This window comes from Myripristis murdjan, chromosome 1 (genome assembly GCF_902150065.1).
Source record: "Myripristis murdjan chromosome 1, fMyrMur1.1, whole genome shotgun sequence".
NCBI lineage: Eukaryota > Metazoa > Chordata > Actinopteri > Holocentriformes > Holocentridae > Myripristis > Myripristis murdjan.
The window spans coordinates 40,611,505-40,630,406 of NC_043980.1; the positions used below are offsets into that span (position 1 = coordinate 40,611,505).

Consider the following 18,902-nt stretch of genomic DNA (forward strand, 5'->3'; position numbering starts at 1 on the left):
TTAGAGACAATTTCAAATTGTTACAGCACTGAGTCATGCATTTTTATCTGAACGACTTAAGTGCCACAACAGTATTTTTCACTCACCAATTCATGTGCCTGCCACGCAACAAGAATACCACATTCTGTCTTGCAGCAGAACGTTTTTACCTTTATTAATTCAGCCAGTGCACCCTCTGGTACAGACCTCATAATAAAATTAAACAAAGCCTAGAAGGTAGTAGGGCCTAACAGTGTAACAAAATAGTGTATACACAAACAACCAACTGAATGCGGGAATTGAAATATAACATCAAATCGTTTCAACATTAATATCTTCCCACCTCTACTAATCTACTACAAGTACTTAGTAGCATTACCAACAACACAGGACTTTTGTTGGCATGGTTTTTCGTATGTGAGTGTCTCTGCGGTGAATACATAGTAAATATAGTGAAGTGTTAATAATAGTTTTAATGCTAGTAGGTTAGAGAGTAGCAGTAGTACAGGTCAAATGTACCCTCCTAGTAGGTAACAGATTATTTTGAGTACAATTATGTTTACCAAATTTCCCCCTGGGGACAAGTAAAGTATGATTGATTGATTGATTGATTGATTAACCCCTTACGATTGCAGCCCTTTCTTATTAGACCCATTTTAGTGAGGGGTCTTCAGGGGGAAATAAAAGGTTAGCAGTAAATGCCAAATAGAAATGGTCTGACATCATCTGAAAGCTGGGAACCTTGAGATTAATTTGATATGTAGCTCAGCACTGTGTGTTAAATTATTATAGTCATAAATCTGTAATTAACATGTTTTGATTAGCCCCCTTTTTATTTATTTATTGATATATGTAGTTAGTTAGTTAGTTAGTTAGTTATGTTGAGTACATAAGGAACAGAATATCATGATCGCAGGAAAGCGATAGCCATTCTCATGCTCAATTATGTGTCACAAAATGCTGCAATTGCAAAAGTAATTCTTGGGTTGATACCATCTGATTTGGTGCAAAATTTAACAAATTCTGACCTCTTGAGAATTAATAAAACTGGCCAAAAGTCCCTCCAAAATACCACATTGAGACACCAAGACACTGAGGAACACCACAGAAAAATTAATGCTTTGATTTGGTATCAAAACCTTTTGACATTTGGATATTTCTGTAATAACTACATTCATCAGTGATTGGATAGCAGCAGTCTGTCCTGGAAATTCATCCAAAACTCCCCCTTTACTGTTAAAATATCTAGAACATGCATCCTGAATGAAAATAGCTATGCTAGTTTTTCTCTTGCCAAAATTTAGCTTAACTTTGGAGTAATATTTAGTCCGCTTGATGAGAACCTAGCATGATATAGGGGAGACCGAGGCATGCTGTCAACTTTTCATACTCTTTTATATATCTTGGGATCAATGCATCATATTGTTAAAATCTGCATACCAAATGAAAGAACAAAGTCTCAGGCATGTATTTTGTATTCATGTCATTTTCATATCTTATTTCAGTAAAGATTTATAGGCATTTAAATTGTGTTTGTGCACACATGTGACACATTGCCCCATCAGCAGGTAAGTCACACTATGTGGGGTGAGATGTCACACTGGATTTTGCAGCAAATTAAACAACAACCAGTTTAATGTTGTATTATTTATTTATTTTTTATTAAAATTCAGAAACACTAAACAGAAACACAGTGTTTTATTAATCACTGAACTTCCTTGAACATAGGCAATAGAAGGACCGACAACTGGAAAATTATTTCAGAACAAGAAACAAGATATCAGATCTTAACTCTTATTGAGCCCACGGTGCATTTCATGCACTGGATTCAAATCTCTCTTGGACATGCTGTTTGCAAATGGCTCCACACAAATAAGGCACAGGCACATATGTTCATCTGATGAAGAGGCATCTGAAGTTTTCCTATAACTTCCTTCCTTTTCTTTGGTGTGGTGGGTTGGATCCCCCACATTTTTTTTTGGAATAGGTTCTTCTTACCTTGTGCCTGCCTTTCATCCTTAAGTGCCTCCTTCATCTTCTTTTACTTTTTTAAAACTTCAAATTCAAAACTCAACTAGAAAATAATGTCAAAAAAAAAAAAAAGTTCAAATGAAATGTATTAAGCTCTCAAGCAAATCTTGAACCAGGACTCCAACCTCACTAGTCAGACTCATCTTCAGAATCACAGTTCTGGCACAAATAAACTCCCCTGCCAGGGTGCGGTCTTCATGAGTCCACTATTTGCAGTTCACACACTGGATCCAATTCTCTCCTGGATGGCTGTTCTTAAATGGCTCCACCCACACAAACCATGGACATGTATTCATCTTCATCTGATGAAGTGGCATCTGTAGTCTTTTTACACTTGCCTTCTGCTTCTTGCCTGTCCTTTGCTTCTTTGGTATATTAGATTTGGTTGTCCTGCATTTTTTTTTGGGAATAGATTCTTTTTACCTTGCGCCTTCCTTTTAGTCTCAAGTGTCTATCCCTGGAGTGTCAGTGGGAATAGCAGTTTTTCTTGTTTTTTTAGCTGGCAGGCTACTTTTCTTGGACAGCTTATGGGTATGGCCAAATGCCCTCTGGAATTGATTGGTGGTTGGTGCTGGGGCCTGGAAGGGCGGGGCTGGTGCTGGGATCTGGAAGGGCCGGGTTGGTGCTGGGGCCTGCAAGGGCTGGGTTGGTGCTGGGGCCTAGAAGGGCCAGGTTGGTGCTGGGGTCTGGATGGGCTTTGTTGGTGTTGGGGCCTGGAAGGTTTGGGTTGGTGTTGGGGTCTGAAAGAGCTGGGTTGGAGCTGGGACATGGAAGGGCTGGGTCCAAAAAGGGACTATCTGAGACATAGGATGGTGCAAATTCTGTCTCCAAGAACACATTCCTGTTGTAAGGTTGAATCCCTGTCACCTGTAAGCAAGACTGAATATTCACTGGGAATGCAGCCAGAGGGTAAGCAAGTGCCGCAATTCCAGGGATGTCGTAAATTGTGTTTGCTTTCCCTGGGTTGTTTCTCATCCAGGAATCACACATTGAGTTTATGTGCTTTTTCATTGGCCCGTAAACATTGGCCCGTAACAGATACCTGTGTGAACAATGGGGGGAAATGACAGCATAATGATGCCACTGTCTTTCGCAAAATTTAGTCCATCAATGGAAAGATGGGAGCTGTGGTTGTCCAGAAGTAGTAAGCTGCCTTTTCTTTTGAACGCTTGGCATGTTCAACGAAATGCTTGTTGAGGAAGTGATCATGGAAGTGCACCTGAGCGAATGTAAAGTAGGGGGGAATACTGTTCCCTGTTGCTGAGACAGCACAAGCTAGCGTCACTAGGGCACCCCTTTCACCAGATGTCAGTGACCCTACTTATTTAAACCCATGCCTGGCTATCAGTGGGTCTGGTTTCTGTACAGTCATCACACCAGCCTCATCCATATTCCAGATGTCCCCTGGTCCCAGGGAATGTCTGCCTAACACCTTGTCCAGATTGTCAAAGAATGACTTGACATTCTCCTTGTTAAAGGCACTTGCCCTAGCAAGGCTAGTTGCCTCTGGCTCTCTGAGAGAGTGTAGGGTGCCATTTTAAGAAGCATGCGGACCACTTGCTTCTGGCCTTTTCTTTTTCAGCCCAAGCTGGTGGAAACTGCCACTCCTGTGCCACTGCAAAGTCATAAGCTAGCTTTCTCACTTCAGTTGGTGACAAACCAAAATAGATGTGAGCTGACCTCATAAGGTACTTGTCAAGCTGCAGCTCCAACTCTGGGCTAAAAACCTGATGTGGAGATTTATACCCAACCACAGTAATTGGGATGGCTGTCTGACTTTCAATTTCAGCTGCAGTGAATGTCTTACAGTATTGAGCAAGTGTATGGCAGTTGATGTTATAATAGTTGTACTCCTGATTGATTTTTTTTTTTTGTTTTTTTTTACCAACTTCACTTGCTTTACTGCCCTCAGCATCATGTTAAGTGCAGGGCTGCCATTTTGCGTTTTTCTTTTATAATTCCTGGCCATCTTTCCCTCGCCTCCTTCCATCTTTCTTTCTTTAAAAAGCTTCAAAAATTCAATATTTCTATGTCATGCACTGATAAGCAGACTCTCTGGGCGCTAGTTTCGCAGACCAGGCGAGGCGGGGGCGTAGCGCAGATGCGCTTCGCCAACTGGGTGTGGCCAGGCGGATTTTCCAAGTTTGGCACGCCGTTCTCGGTGGTGCAAGTACTCCGCCGTCCCTCCTACCGGCGCAAGGGAGGAGAGAAGGCGTGGAGTGGGTTTGACACAGCCGATTCACATGTAACCAATCAAATGAACCCCTGTTCTTGCCTTTAAAATGCGCTGCGCGAAGGCGTAATGAAAGTTTACACAGCTGACATGGAGGTCTATTGCCGCAGGCAGAGCGGAGCTCAGGAGACAGGCGCGGAGCGGAGACCGGCGAGCAGTGCGGACACGTCACCAAAACCTCACAGGCAGGCTTCCGGAATGTCAGGCACATGAACGATGCAATAAATACCGAAAAAAAAACACTATTCAATGCTACGATCACAATCAGCACATACATATATCTCCATATCAACTGTCCCGTCACAGCTGATGTCAGATCAAAGGAGATTGGCACCGTTTGTGCTGATTGTGAGGTTTTGGTGATGTGCACCAGCCAGCCAAACTTCCACTGCGCCAGCTCCGCTCCGCCTTGCGCGGAAAGTAGATGTGGTTTCAGATGGCGAGCTTTTGGCGCACCTCGGCGAAGCCTTTTGGCACGAAACTGTCACTGCGCCAAGCCGAATCTGTCGGCACCTCCCCCCGCTGCGCCGCCACTCCCATCTCGGCGAACCTCCGCCTGCGAAACTTGGAGACTGTCCGCCTCTGCCGTTTCGCCGGTCGAAACTAGCTCTGCGCGGGGTTCGCCTCACTGCGCCACCCCGCGCTGCGCCAGGAAACTAGAGCCCTCTGTGTCTATGTATAGCCTATTGGCAACTTGGTGTAAGTTGTCACATGTGACGAAAAGCACTGAGACAAGTTGCCCCAAACTGCCATGTTGGCTAATGTTAGCTATAGTTTAAAGTTAGTTTAAAGCAGGACATTGGCAAAAGTATAATAATACACTTTATCCTCTCCATTACCAAGCGCAATTGTGTAATTGTTAAGGTTTTTAACTATTCGCAGATTATTACAAAAAATACTTACTTTAATATGTGAAAAATGGTAAATTGATGCTCACCTCAGTTAACAGTGTCCTTTGCTTTTCCCAGACAGGATATGACATCAGACCATGTAGCTTTTAAGTGGCACCCTCTGGTTGTTAAAATATTAACAGTGTGACAACTTACCCTTGTGACAAGAAGCCCCAGTCTCCCCTACTTGACATCAATTGATTCCTTAGGTTGTGTAGTTTCATTGGATACAAGTCTTCTACAACCTCTGAAAGACAGTAAGTTGGCCAAGCCTGCCAGCAGGCCATCAGAACAGCAAGGGGTTAATTCCACTAATGCTTTATAATGTTGCCATTATGCCTCATATCGTAGTGTGTTTTCACTAAAATTATGATCCTTCGTTTCAATGCAGTGTTTAAGTCGCACAATATGGTTTAAATGCTGTTTCCACTTTTCCACCTTCCACAAGATATTGGTCAACTTAAAAGCTGTTGACTGTTAATTTGGTTTAGTTTGTGTATTTAAAATGGAATAATGTGCCTTAATGAGCATGACTGTAAATGTACCAGATTTAGCCTTATGGCTAATTTTTATCCGATAACAAGCGGGTTATTTCAAATGCCAATGCCTTCCCGGGCCTGCTGGTGGTGCTTGAAGAAAGGTCATGGAGTGACCAAAATTGCCAGGTTGTATCCTCAAGCCAACATGAATGTTGTCAACAAATGTCATGGCAATCCACCAAAACTACTTCCCATGGGGGCAAAATAAAAAAGAGCATTTCAGAAAACAATCACAGACTTATTAGTTCAAATGTAATTACACAGTGAAACACCCACATGGACATAGCAAGCACAACTCAGAACACAGCATGCAGCACACTGTGTGTGCCATACACTGGCACAAATATAGGCCCTTTAGTTTCAGTACATACCATCAAAACCATGTTTTTCTATCAGCAAGAATATGTTTTCAGCTCTTTATTCTTTCTGAGAATTACACAGCAGAATAAACCAGTGGAGTATTCATTATTTGGGTGGAATTGTCTTTTTAAAACACCAGAGAGCATCCCAAGCTGGGAGCATGGTCTTTTCAGGCATGACCCAGGCTTTATTAGCTAATTTGAACCTTGAATCCCCTATTCACCAAGCAATTTGTAGCTCACTCTCTCTCTTTGTTGCAGTGTCTCTCACCCTGTGCATTCCTCTGCTGTTCTGAAAATCACTGTTCTCTCCAGCAGAGTGTAATGTCATGTTGACGGCTTTATAAAGGCCTATTGTCCCACCACTGTCCACACACACACACACACACACACACACACACACACACACACACACACAAACAGTTTATGGGGCTGACTTTAACCTTGACCTTCAATTCATTGGACAATTTATAGTCTTCTCTTTTTCACTCTCTCTGCCTTTTTTCTCTCTCTCTTTGTTATGCCTGTCACCGATAGAAGGAAAGAGAGAGAGTGATGGAGAAATGTGTGTAATATTTTTCCAACCCTAACCCCCCACCCCCCCACGTGACGTGGGGGGTGGGGTATGAATGTGTATGTGTAAGAAATGCAGTGACACACGAGCATACTCAGACAAACATAGAGATCAAACAAGCTGTGAGCCAGCCTGGAGATGGCTTGAGAAATCACAGTCTGAGTTGGAGGTCTGGAGCTGAAAAATAAATGCAGTGTGACCTGCAGGCGCTCCCTTGCATGGCAAATCAAACACATCCATCCTTTGCTGGACTCTCCAGTCAGCACTGCTGTTGGAGGAGAATTCAAACGCCCTCACGGCTGACAGTACAAGTTTGTTGGTCGTTTCTGTCTGTCTGTCTTTCTTTCTTTCTTTCTTTCTTTCTTTCTTTCTTTCTTTGAATTCCAGGAGCCCTTTGTTTTGAAAGCTTTTATTTAAGCCTCTGACTTTTTGGTAATTTTCTTGTAATTTAAACTGAAATATATAATTAAAACAATTGTAATTTCCGTGTATTTTTTTTTTTTTTTACAGTAATGTTTCACAATCATGTTTTACTACTTTTCTTGTTCAAATCAATTCATTTTTATTTGTATATCATAAAATCATAACAAAAGTTATCTCAAGGCGCTTCACAGAAACCCAGCAGATATGCATTACCATGAACGGAAATCTCCCCCAAGAGCAGGCACAGGGTGACAGTGGTGAGGAAAAAACCCTTTTAACAGGGCCAAAAACCATGAGCAGGACCCGGCTCTGGGTGGGCGGCCATCTGCCTCAACCAGAAGGGTTGAGAGATGGAGAGAGAGAGAGAGGGAGAGAGAGAGGAGGGAGGAGGACGTAGAACAGGACACAGAACAATGCAGTTCAACATAGGGCTGATAGTAATACAGTGGTGATAATAGCAGTAATGACAATAATAATAGTGTAGCAACAACAGTAGAATTGTAACAACACTAATAGCAATAATAATAAAACTTCTGATATTAGCAATAGAAGTCAGAACAATAATAGCGAGAATAGTTAGAATGATAATCACAGGTGTGATGATTGCAGGCCTGAGTAGTACTAATAATTAGAGTAGTTATAATATGACTAATTACAACTAAAATACATAATGCAGAAGTGGGTGTTTGTCAGGATCATGGGTGGGCAGCAGGTGTTTTGCCATCGCAGATGCAGACTCTACAGCTCCAGAGCCAGAAATACCTTTTGAAAGCGACAGAGGAAGAGAGAAGGGAGAAGAGAGAGCACAAAACTACAGGGGAAGAGAAGATGGCCAGTTAGTAACATGCATTAATGGAATATGGATATGTGAGGAAGGGAGAGATGAGAGAGAGGAGAGAGCCCAGTGCGTCACGGGAGGCCCCTTGGCAGTCTAGGCCTATAGCAGCATAACTATGAGACCGTCCTAATTATAAGCTTTATCAAAAAGGAAGGTTTTAATCCTACTCTTAAAAGAAGAGAGGGCGTCTGCATCTCGAACCCAAGTTGGAAGATGGGGGGTTGGATTTTCATTTATTTATTTATGTATATATATATATATATATATATATATATATATATATATATATATATTAGGGCTGGGTATTGTTAAGAACCTCACGATTCGATTCGATTTCAATTCTTTGGGTAACAATTCGATTCGATTTCGATTCGATATTGATTTAAACACTTCGATATCGATTCTGCAGTAAGTCGAAATGCACAAATAATTTTTGCTGCCGACGTTAACTTGGAGTGACACACCCCCAGCTGAAATAAATATCTGCCGGTGAGTTAATTAAAAGATAGATGTTTTTTATGGCGCCGACACTGGAAAGCAGTAGCCTGTATTTAAATATAACTGCTCATATAAGTTGGTTGTAGATTTAAAAAAAAAAAAAAAAAAAAAAAATCAGCTGTGTTGGTGAGTCGCTGTCACGGCATCTGTTAGATTAAAAATGACTGAGAAGTTGGCAGAAGTATAACTATCAGTCCATGAAAAAAAAAATTTCCAGCGGATATTCTATTATATTCTATATTCTATTCTTTTTTTCTTTTTTTTCTTTTTTTTTTTTGCTATGTGAGGTATTTATTTATTTTTGGGAAATCACGATGTCTAGAAAACATGATAAGCCCAAGTTGGTTGGCTGACAAGGACTAGTTAACGTCAGATCTCATGTATTTCCGCAGAAACGGAGAGAATACCGGCAAAAAACATCTGTATTTTGAGAGCGAAATGCTCACAGTAATGCACACACATTTTAATTATACATTTAAGTTTTTTGGTAATAGTTGTATAATCGCATTATTACACGAGAGGGTGTGCTTGACCGTCATTATTGTCACTTCAGTGATGCGCCCGTTAGCATCAAGCACACCCTCTCGTGTAATAATGCTTAAAAGAATGTGTGGAGTTGCATCTGTTTTGGTTTAGCCACAGGTTGCTGCATAACATCGGCATGGTGTCGGCTAAGGTGGCTGCGCAGGTTCGTGGTATTATTGCACTACTTTAATACTGCCTGGCACAGTTTACGACTTGACTCTCGTCTGTTACCTGTGTTCCGGGGTTACATCTAAATCCAAAGTGAACCCAAACGTCAGATTTTAAAGTCGCAGGCGCCGACTTAATGCTGCTGCTACTGGCTTTCATGTTGTTGTTGTGTACAGTGGGGCTTCCATCCGTACAACGTGAATCACACGGAGGTGTTGCTCACCGCGCCCCCTACTGGTTTTGGAGTTGAATCGATTCAGAGGCTTTTGTGAATCGATATTGAATTGTGAAAAAAGATATTACAATGCATTGATGAATCGATATTTTTACCCACCCCTAATATATATATATATATATATATATATTTTTTTTTTATTTATTTTTTTTTTTTTGTGGGGATAATCTTCTGGTACTTTTTTTGCTAAGTACTAACTTCCTCATTTCTTGTGAATCTTCTGTTATGTTTCAAGATGACAAGTTAACTGCTCAGGTTTCAAGGGTTAAAGCATGAATCACACACCCTCAAAACATAAACAATACAGTGTACTGTATGCCTACTGCGTTGATTGTCCAATTGCTACTGCTACTGATTGTACCATACACGTTTTTTTGTATATTCACTTTGCCTTGTAAGACAAAATTGAACTTGAAATAGGTGTTGTGTTGTTACCTGGATGTGATATGAATCCAAATGCTGGTGAAATATCCTCATTAGTTGGAACCCCTGGGCTGCTTGTATCTCTGCCTTTACTTCCAACGCGCAATAAGACAAGTTCCAAAATAAGCATATAAACGAATGCGCACAAATCAGATTATGCAAATCTTTTAGTGCTATTGTGTTAACCTTAGAATATTCAGTTATTATTATTGTTACTATTTTTTTTTTTATTTGCAATATATGTTTATTTGGATTGGCCTTGAGTAATAAGGACTCTAGTTTGGAGTACTTGGGCCTATCCAGAGAGCTTCTCTGCTTGGACTGTATGAAATGTCTTATATGTAAATATCTGAAACAATGTGTGGCTGGAATCTGATAAGCATCTCTCAAGTCCCCAAGACATCAAAGTGTCCCCCTAGTATAGATCCTCTGTCTTTTTTATGCCCTCCTGTGCCCACACCCCAAAGCAGTAATCTCTTAAAGCTAACGGCAGATAGCTGTTGAGTGTAATGGGTGTCTTGGGGGAAATAGAAATTGGATGTCTCATATATTTATGAACATCCTCCTAAATCTTCACTGAGTGACCAAGAATAGGATTAGTTGTGGATTCCTTTGTGTGTGTGTGTGTGTGTGTGTGTGTGTGTGTGTGTCTGTATCTATATCTATATCTATCTATATATCTATATCTATCTCTGTCTATCTCTATCTATCTATCTATCTATCTATCTATATATATATACATATATATAGATAGATAGATAGATAGAGATAGCTAGAGATAGATAGATAGATAGATAGATAGATAGATAGATAGATAGATAGATAGATAGATAGATACAACTAACTACTAACTTTTTAATTTCTGATTCCAATTCTTCTAAATGTTTACATAACTCTTTTTTTCCTGGATGTATAGGAAATTATCTGACCCCTCAGGCATGCTTTTAAGGATTTCCAAATAACAGAAGGACAGGATGCAGTTGCGGTATTCGTTTTTAGAAAAAAGTGGATCTGTGAAGATATAAATTCCTCAGATTTAGGATTTAGGGTTGTTTAAAAGATGGTTGTTCTTTTGGAAGAATTGCTAATGAGACAGGAGAATGATCTAATATGGCCTGGGGTAAGTTGTCACAAGTGATGACCCTATGTCTGATTGATGATGAAATAAGAAAATGGTCTAATCTTGTGCACTGGTGAGCAAGATGAGTATTCTTTATTGTTATGGTGTGTAAACCTCCAAATCTCACACAAGCCATAATCCTTCAGAAATTTATTGATTACATTTGCTGATTTAGTTTTTGTAACGTTTCAATCACCTGAGCAGACCATATTTTAGCCCAGTATCAGAATGAAATCTCCGCCCATGACAGCTACACCATCTGCACTACTCAGCTTAAGAAAAATGGATTGATAAAATGTTGGGCGCGTATACATTCACCAATGTAGCCATCTCTGAGGACATTCTGTCTTTGACTATATCATCCAGAATCACAGTCTATCTGGTCTGGTAAACAAAAAAAATAGCAGTTTGGTTATCCTTACAGATATATTAAGTAGGCAACAAGGAAAGAGAGAAAGGGGATAAATGAATGCTTCCCACACCTAGCAACATTTGTCCTCAGCACTGTATGATTAACTTAAAAGTATAAATAGAGTCTATGGGAAGTCTTCATACTGCAGGTGTTCATTCCAGTGGGAGCATCTGCCAACTAAGGTGCAGAACGTATCCAGTGCTTGCACCCGGTACCTCACAGGAGCAGGGTTCTTGTTCTCCTTGTAAAAGCCTTTCGAAATAAAGTATCGCAGTCTCTCTGCATGCCAGAGGCAAGCCGGTATTATAAACTGCGCTGCTCTCATTAAAACATACAGTAACTAAAACAATAATATCAGCAATAAAACAAAATCTTCTTTCTGCTAAATCAAGTTCAAAGGAGAGTGGATATCTGTGTCTTTTACTGGGTAGTATGCCCTCATTATGGGTGATACATACTAGGCTCTATTATTTCACCCATTAGCACTCAAAAAAGCGACAAAGCAGCAACATTTTACATTCGTGACAAGTCAAGTCAATTCTGCTTACATTGTTATCCCCCTTTGGTGAGCCAGTTGGTGTCAAAAGAATTCAGGGTTTCTTGATGTGGCAATGTATATAAGCTGTAGCTGTCTCTGGAATGTCAAAATAGTGACCTCTCCCACCATGTGTCAGCCAAAGTTGGGCGGGGAAGCACACTCCATACTTTACATTTGATTTTGCAGCTGCCTCTTAACATCTCCAAAGACGGTGCGTTGTTTTGCCACTGTGGGGATAGTATCCTGGTAGACAGAGAAACTGAATCTCCAATGTGGCATTACTGGCTCTGCATAAAATTTCCATTTTGACATGGAAAAAATGCACCCAGATGATGAAATCATGGGGCCTTTGGCCTTCGCAGAGCTTTGGGCATGATGACCTGTGTGCACGGTCCAAAAAGAGCCTCTGATCCATGGAGAGGGTGTCTCTGAGCAGCCCTGTGATAAAATCTGTTGGGTGTGGGCCTTCCACTGATTCCTTGATCCCGACAATTCTCAAGTTGTGTCTGCATGAGACACCCTCCAGACTGTCACATCTATTCTGTGTCCCCTTTAACTCATTCCAAAGCCATTTCACCTCCGTCTCCAAAGTGGTAGTCAAATCTGATGTATTAGTAGTGGCTGACTCCAAATCTGTGATCTTCTTGGTGTTAATTTCAGTCTTTTGTTTAAGCGAAGAGATTGCAGGGTGAACACCTGTGATATGGCTTCAATTCAGGTATCGGTTGTAGCATATAGGTCTTTCCCTTTTGTGTCCTCCTCCTTGGACAGCTCATTTGTTTGCACACCGTGATGGGTGGGTGAGGCCAGTGTTGGTGTTGAGCCTTTGTTATGGTTTCTCCTTCCGTTCCCTTTTGGCATCCGACTCACTAATGGACTTGAAATGTTTTGAAATGTCTTGGATACTTTACATAGGATTGACCAGATTAAATACTAGCAAATAAAAGGCTGAATTGCAGTATAACTCACATATTTTCCAAAGTGGAAAACTTGCACATTGTGCCCCCTTGTGTCCCCCCAATATTTTCCTTTTTGAATTGGAAAGTAGATCTGGCTGGCCACAGATATACTAAAATGGAATATGAAAAGTATGAATGAATGAATGAATGAATGAAGGAAAAAAGTATAAGTGTAAAAGAGCTATGTTGGGGTAATACTAAAGTGCATGTGAGTTAAAAATAGAGTTCTTGTCCTCAGTTTGAGTTATTTCTCTTCAGAAAGCAATCTACCTTTCCATCTTCCTGACAAACTAGTCAGTCAAAAAATCAGCTGTCTCTAAAGAGGGAGTACGAGTAATAATGCAATTTAAGGAGTGTGAAGTTAATGTCGTCATCAGTTTGTCTTTTTTTTTTTTTAAGTGAACAGGGCAGACATCCCTCCAGATAGGTGGCAGATAGATTGACAAATGGATGAGGGATGGAGAGATGGTCTGTTGTTCAATGATGACTAATAAGTCAATTACAGTGTGTTTTCAAGATCAGCTATTTTTTGTTCCAGTATTATGCCTTTTCCCAGTCTGGTTTCATCATTGTTTCATTTGGTCTTAAATCCAAGTTCAAAACAATGTCATGTTTCAAGTATAAAGCACTGATCACTTTGAAACACACAGAAACCAGTATTTCATCAGCAATACCAGTTCCTCACTCAACTCTCAGCCGGTGTCACTCTTTCAAGCATCTGTCTTTTATTTCAATATTCCCCGTTTTTAAAGGGGAAAAAAAATCCCCTAGACATTTGCAAAGCTTTCAGCGTTCAGCCACGTTTGACAAAGTATAACATCAATCAGTTATCAAAAAGTATGCTGATGCCATAAAGATAGATCAAGAGACATTTAAGACCAAGAAAACAAAAAGGTTAATTTCTGAAATGTTTTTGACCTACATGTTCAACATGTCTTCACTTTTGCGAGCTCACCTTAAGGTCCTCTCACTGTTTCCCATTTTCTGAACACATTTCAGCAAGTTAGATGTAGGGTTTCTTCATCAAGAAAAAATTCCCCTGAAACTAAAAACTTCATATATGTTATAAGAAATTAATGCTTGGATCTATTTTAAATTTTATCTGTGATTGGCAAGTATTTGCATCCCTATAATTTTATGATACAGGAGCAAATTACTCATGACCAGAAACCAGAAATAAAAGTAGTTTGCAAGAGTAAAGTAAAACTGAGAATTAAGGTTTAACCAGAAGTCACAAAATGACTGATAGATGATATATTGTGCTAATACTCAAACCTAGCCCTTTGAAATTGTCAGTTGTCATCCCAAAAACAGGTGTGAATACTCTGCACTGGAACAACATGGGACACAAAAACTCTCCATTGAAACCCTGAATAATGAAATGCAACTTTACAAATAATTAATGAATATTTAATAATTAATAATGATCATTAGACAGAGCTGGACATTTGCTTCCTCTGGATCCGGGGATGCATTACAGAAACTACTTAACATAAAAATCCCATCTTAACTGTTTGGCAATCAAGGCAATTTGGGTTAGGATGTTAGTTATGTCTTGTAATTAAGCTGATACAGCAGTAACAATGACTATATTGTTGCTTGTAACCCAAAGCTAAACAAAAGTGTCTTTGAGAATATATAATTACATAAAATTTGATAACCCATGTGATGAAGTAAGATAAGATAGGACTTCAGATGGTAGTTAGGTTCTGGTTCTGTGGTTTTGGTTCCTATGTGCTAATCTCTTCCCAAAGCAGGTAACCGTATTTTAGAAGACTTTTTTCCAAGGCATTGGTTTCCATTCATTCTACTATGAAAATTAACTTTAGGAGACTTAAAACTTTCCTCACACCAGTATTCAGTGTAATAAAGTCGTCCACATTAGTTTTCCTAAAAGCAGCAGCACTGTTGTGTTTTGATGACTTGAAATTGAGTGAAACAACCTCTCTGCCAAACATTCAAAATCGCCAATATGGTCCTTCAGACAGGAGGATTCTGTAATACAGCCTCTGATCAGCATGTCTCATCAGAATGTGTTCAGGTTAACCCCTCACTACATGCTGCTCCCATGAGTGGATTTCTCATTGCTCCATGGCTGAGCTTTATTCACACTCACAGAATTTTATTTTAAATTCTACTTGAGATCCTAAGGTTTCCAAAGATCCCAAACACGCCCTGCTGAATTCTAAGGACATGTGTATAAAGTCCTGCGCAAGACATGTAGATCTCTCCTGTTTGATGTGAGGCTGCAGACAAAAAAACAATAGCATCTTGGCTTTGAATATTTCATTCAGTATCAGCGTGATGGAGCTTCAATGAAGCTGCAACCAGCAGATAGACAATATGGATGTGACACTGTCTTACAATGTGGAAAAATGCTTTTTTTTTTTTTTTTTAAACTTTGCAGCTATATAAGGGGAAATGTAAGGTGTAGTCAGGTATTAAGAGGTTAAGGGCCTCGTATACAGTCCTGATCTCTTCTACAGTAAGTGCAATCAGTCAAACTGCGTCATATCCATCATATCAGAAATGGAGCACACTGTCTAAACCTGAGCTGCTGTTTAATAAAAGAGCAGCATCAGCCCCATGTGTCAGTCTGAGCCCAGCTGGGAGCTGGAAGTGTCATGTGGTCCGTCTATAACAGCTCACTGTGTTTTCTTTGGATCATCATTCCCTTCAACTATTCAAAGAATGGCGGTGTCTCCCTCCGCATTCCTGCAGACACACATGGTATCATACTGACTGTGTGTGCATGTGTGTGCATGTGTGTGAATGTGTGTGTGCATGTGCATGCACAGTCGTGGTATCATATACAGTCTATAGTTAATCTGTGCAGACTAAACACTCACCAACTGCTGCATACCTCAGCCTTATATACTATTCTCTCTCCCTCCCCTCTCTCTCTCTCTCTCTCTCCCTCTCTCTCTCTCATTCTCTCTATGACTCTCTCTCATTGGTAAGTGTATCTCTGTTCGTGAGCAGACAAGTTTTTCACAAATATTTACAATGATGGGAATAAATCTGAATGGCATGGCAAAACACACAAACACACACACAGAGAGAGAGAGAGAGAGAGAGAGAGAGAGAGAGAGAGAGAGCATTCTCAGCTATAAGTTTTTCCATCTTGAATGCCAAATACAGCTGTTAGTATATTTACCTGTTTCATTCCTCTGTTCCCTTTCCCATACCCCTCTCCACCTCCATCAGCTCCCTTTTTCTAGCCCTCTCACCTCTTTTCCTGTCCACCTTGTTCCTATCAGTTTCATCCACTCCTCATTTTCCCCCTCCTCCTCTTGTTCTCTCCTCTCTTTCCCTGTGACGTGATGAGAACACACAGTGTCATCCATGTGTCCTTCCTACTGAGTGATAGCAGGCTCCATGCTAACACGTTAGCGCTCACTGTGGTGAAGATAGCGCAAAGGGAAGGAAGACACTAAACTATGCTGGCTAACATCACTCTTCAAATTCTAGCCGGAAAAAAGCAACTTAGGGCTTATTGCAGTGCTAAAAAATGTATTGCTATTAACTGAAAATGCCCTGTAGCCCTATTAGTTGCTCAGTAGAAAAGAGTTGTCAAGCTACACACAATTGGATTTTAATTTTTACAAGAGACAAAATGTATTACTCCTCTTGCTGGGAAAGGAGGGCGAAGATCTACTCTTCCTGTCTCACTAAAACAGTTTTGTATTTTTTGCCAATTAATTAGCCATTCTTTTCTAGCTTTGCCAGAATGGTGGATTGTTGTAGGCGCTGCATGTGGCAAATTGTAAACTTCTAACTGATGTATTTTTAAGTGGAGTTTAAGATGTTCACATTGATTTCCTATGTCTCCACTCCACTTTGATAGAAAGAAGGACTTGGCATTGATTTGAACTAAATGTGTTAATAACTAATTTGTTGCACAAGAAAATCTGCAGAAAATCACAGAGGTCAATACTTTTAGACAGGGTTTAGAGAGAGAGAGAAAGAGAGAGAGAGAGAGAGAGAGAGAGAAGGAGTGGGGGAGACAGACAGAGGTGTGTGTGGGCATTTATTGGGTTCTTAAGATGAAAAGAAGAGAGAATGGGGTGAGGAGTGACAGTGGAGTGTGAATGTTCTCATTCAGAGGTGATAATCCCTTCACGCACGCACACACACACACACACACACACACACACACACATGCGCGCGCGAATACACACACAAATAGCCACACACTGTGCAATCTGACAATTGAGCATATGTGCACAGACACACACTCACTCTCGCTCAGACACATACACACACCTGTTGTGTTAGCAGACACCAAACACTATTGTCAGGTGCTGCTGTCAGTCACATGCACGTATGCACACACACACACACACACACGCAGGATTTGCCACCATTTTAAAACAGTGACTTAAAAATAACAACGGCAACAACAACAACAACAATGGTGATATTCCTTTGCTGTTAGAAACCTAGATGTGGACCAGTACCTTCATTCATTCCATTTAGATAAGGCTTGCCACTGATCATGGATTCCCTCGAATCATGTAGTCCAGACAGGAGAAGTAGTGGGTCTTGAGAAGTTTTAAGTGGATTTCAAGGATTTCAGCTATTAGAAGCTTTTTCCATCTTTTTCCATCCTGAAAACAACATAAACAAACAGCACAGAAGAGCATTTTTAGATCATTGATCACCGGCTCCAAAAATGCTAACTGTTAGCTTCCTTTTTTTTTCATAATTGGTGAACTATCACTTTAAGTCATGTTACCTTACTCTAAAATGGGAGCTCACTGTTCCTTTGATCAGGCTTTACCTGTGAGTACTATTTACTGCCACATCCCTACTAAGAGTGAATTACATGCCCCTGTTTCCATAGCATTACTCTGTGGCTTCTCTATTGTGTTTGCTTATACACACACACACACATTTTGAATAAGGGTCTTCGCACCATGCAGGCTGTTTGAGTTCCTCTCTCTTTTTCTGTCTCTAAAACATCCAACTTGTGTGTGCGCGTATTTGTGTGTATGTGTGTGTATCACTAGTTGCTGACATGTATTGACTTTATTGAGAGAGCGAGCTGTTGCTATAGCTTTCTAGTTGTCTGTTGCCAACACATTAGTCATGGCAGCTACAGTAGCTATACAGCTACAGTGCACACATTAGTTACAGTCATTTTACAGTCATTTAGCCTCTTTGTGTCTATGCTTTTGTTACTGTAAGTCATACTTAAATACAACACACAGACACACAATATTTAAGTACACTTTTACAGCTGGAGCCTCCCACAGTAAAAGATACTTAAAGCTGCTAATGTAAATAATGGTAATAAAATTTAACTGCAGGTTGTGGGATATTGCATTTGGAGTGCTCATTTTATTACTAGATCACCAGATTAGTTATGGTCCATGACATAGTGCTATCTACATTGCATATATTGACTACAGTAATTCATGGTCTATTATTCTTGACTTTTTTCTCTAGTGTAATAGAGTAGCATTTAAAAATGGATAAAACATACAAATACAGAGCAGTTACATAGTTATACCCTGCCAATCATCTCCATCTGTGTCTCTGTATTGCTGGTGAGCTCTACAGTTGCTCCCAGTTTAGTGGCATTATGGAAACATCATGTCTCCAGTGTAGTGTCCCACAAGCAGAATAGTGTCTCAGCCCAGATTCAACTGCCTTATGACTGATATGGGTTTTGAAGGCCATACCAATAGCAATGTGTTTGACTTCTTTTGACATGCTCAAATAGCTGCTAGTTTGTTACACTCAGTAGCTTTTAAATTGACTTTCCTGCAGAGTTTTATTTTTGTCAGGGCGCAAAAGCCTCTGAAACAGAATTTAGACACACCATGGGTGTGATCACACCTCCAGTTTATTTTCTTTGCTCCAAACCATAGCGAAAAAAGTTTACTTGATGGCATTTTTGTATTTGGTTTAGTTTATGTTCACACTGCCAATTGCAAGCCAACCATCTGGTATTTTGGTAACTTGTCATCCAAAACAGATCTGATTCCAGCCCCTGTAATTTTACCTAAGCACGATGGACTCGGTGCTCTTCCTTTCTGGTGTCCATACAAGCAAGGAACACATGAAGCTGAATTAAAGTGTCTGTCCTGACTTCATTGTGTTATTTTTGGCTTTCCAAGCAGTAGGAATTGCTGGCTACATGTCAAGATCTG

At 40.3% G+C, this 18,902-nt stretch overlaps 1 protein-coding gene across 1 annotated transcript in view; it reads left to right on the forward strand.

Moving 5' to 3' along the window:
• Positions 1–18,902, forward strand: part of tenm3 (teneurin transmembrane protein 3) — a 339,790-nt gene that overhangs the window by 146,002 nt on the left and 174,886 nt on the right. The gene's annotated exons all lie outside the window — the stretch shown is intronic.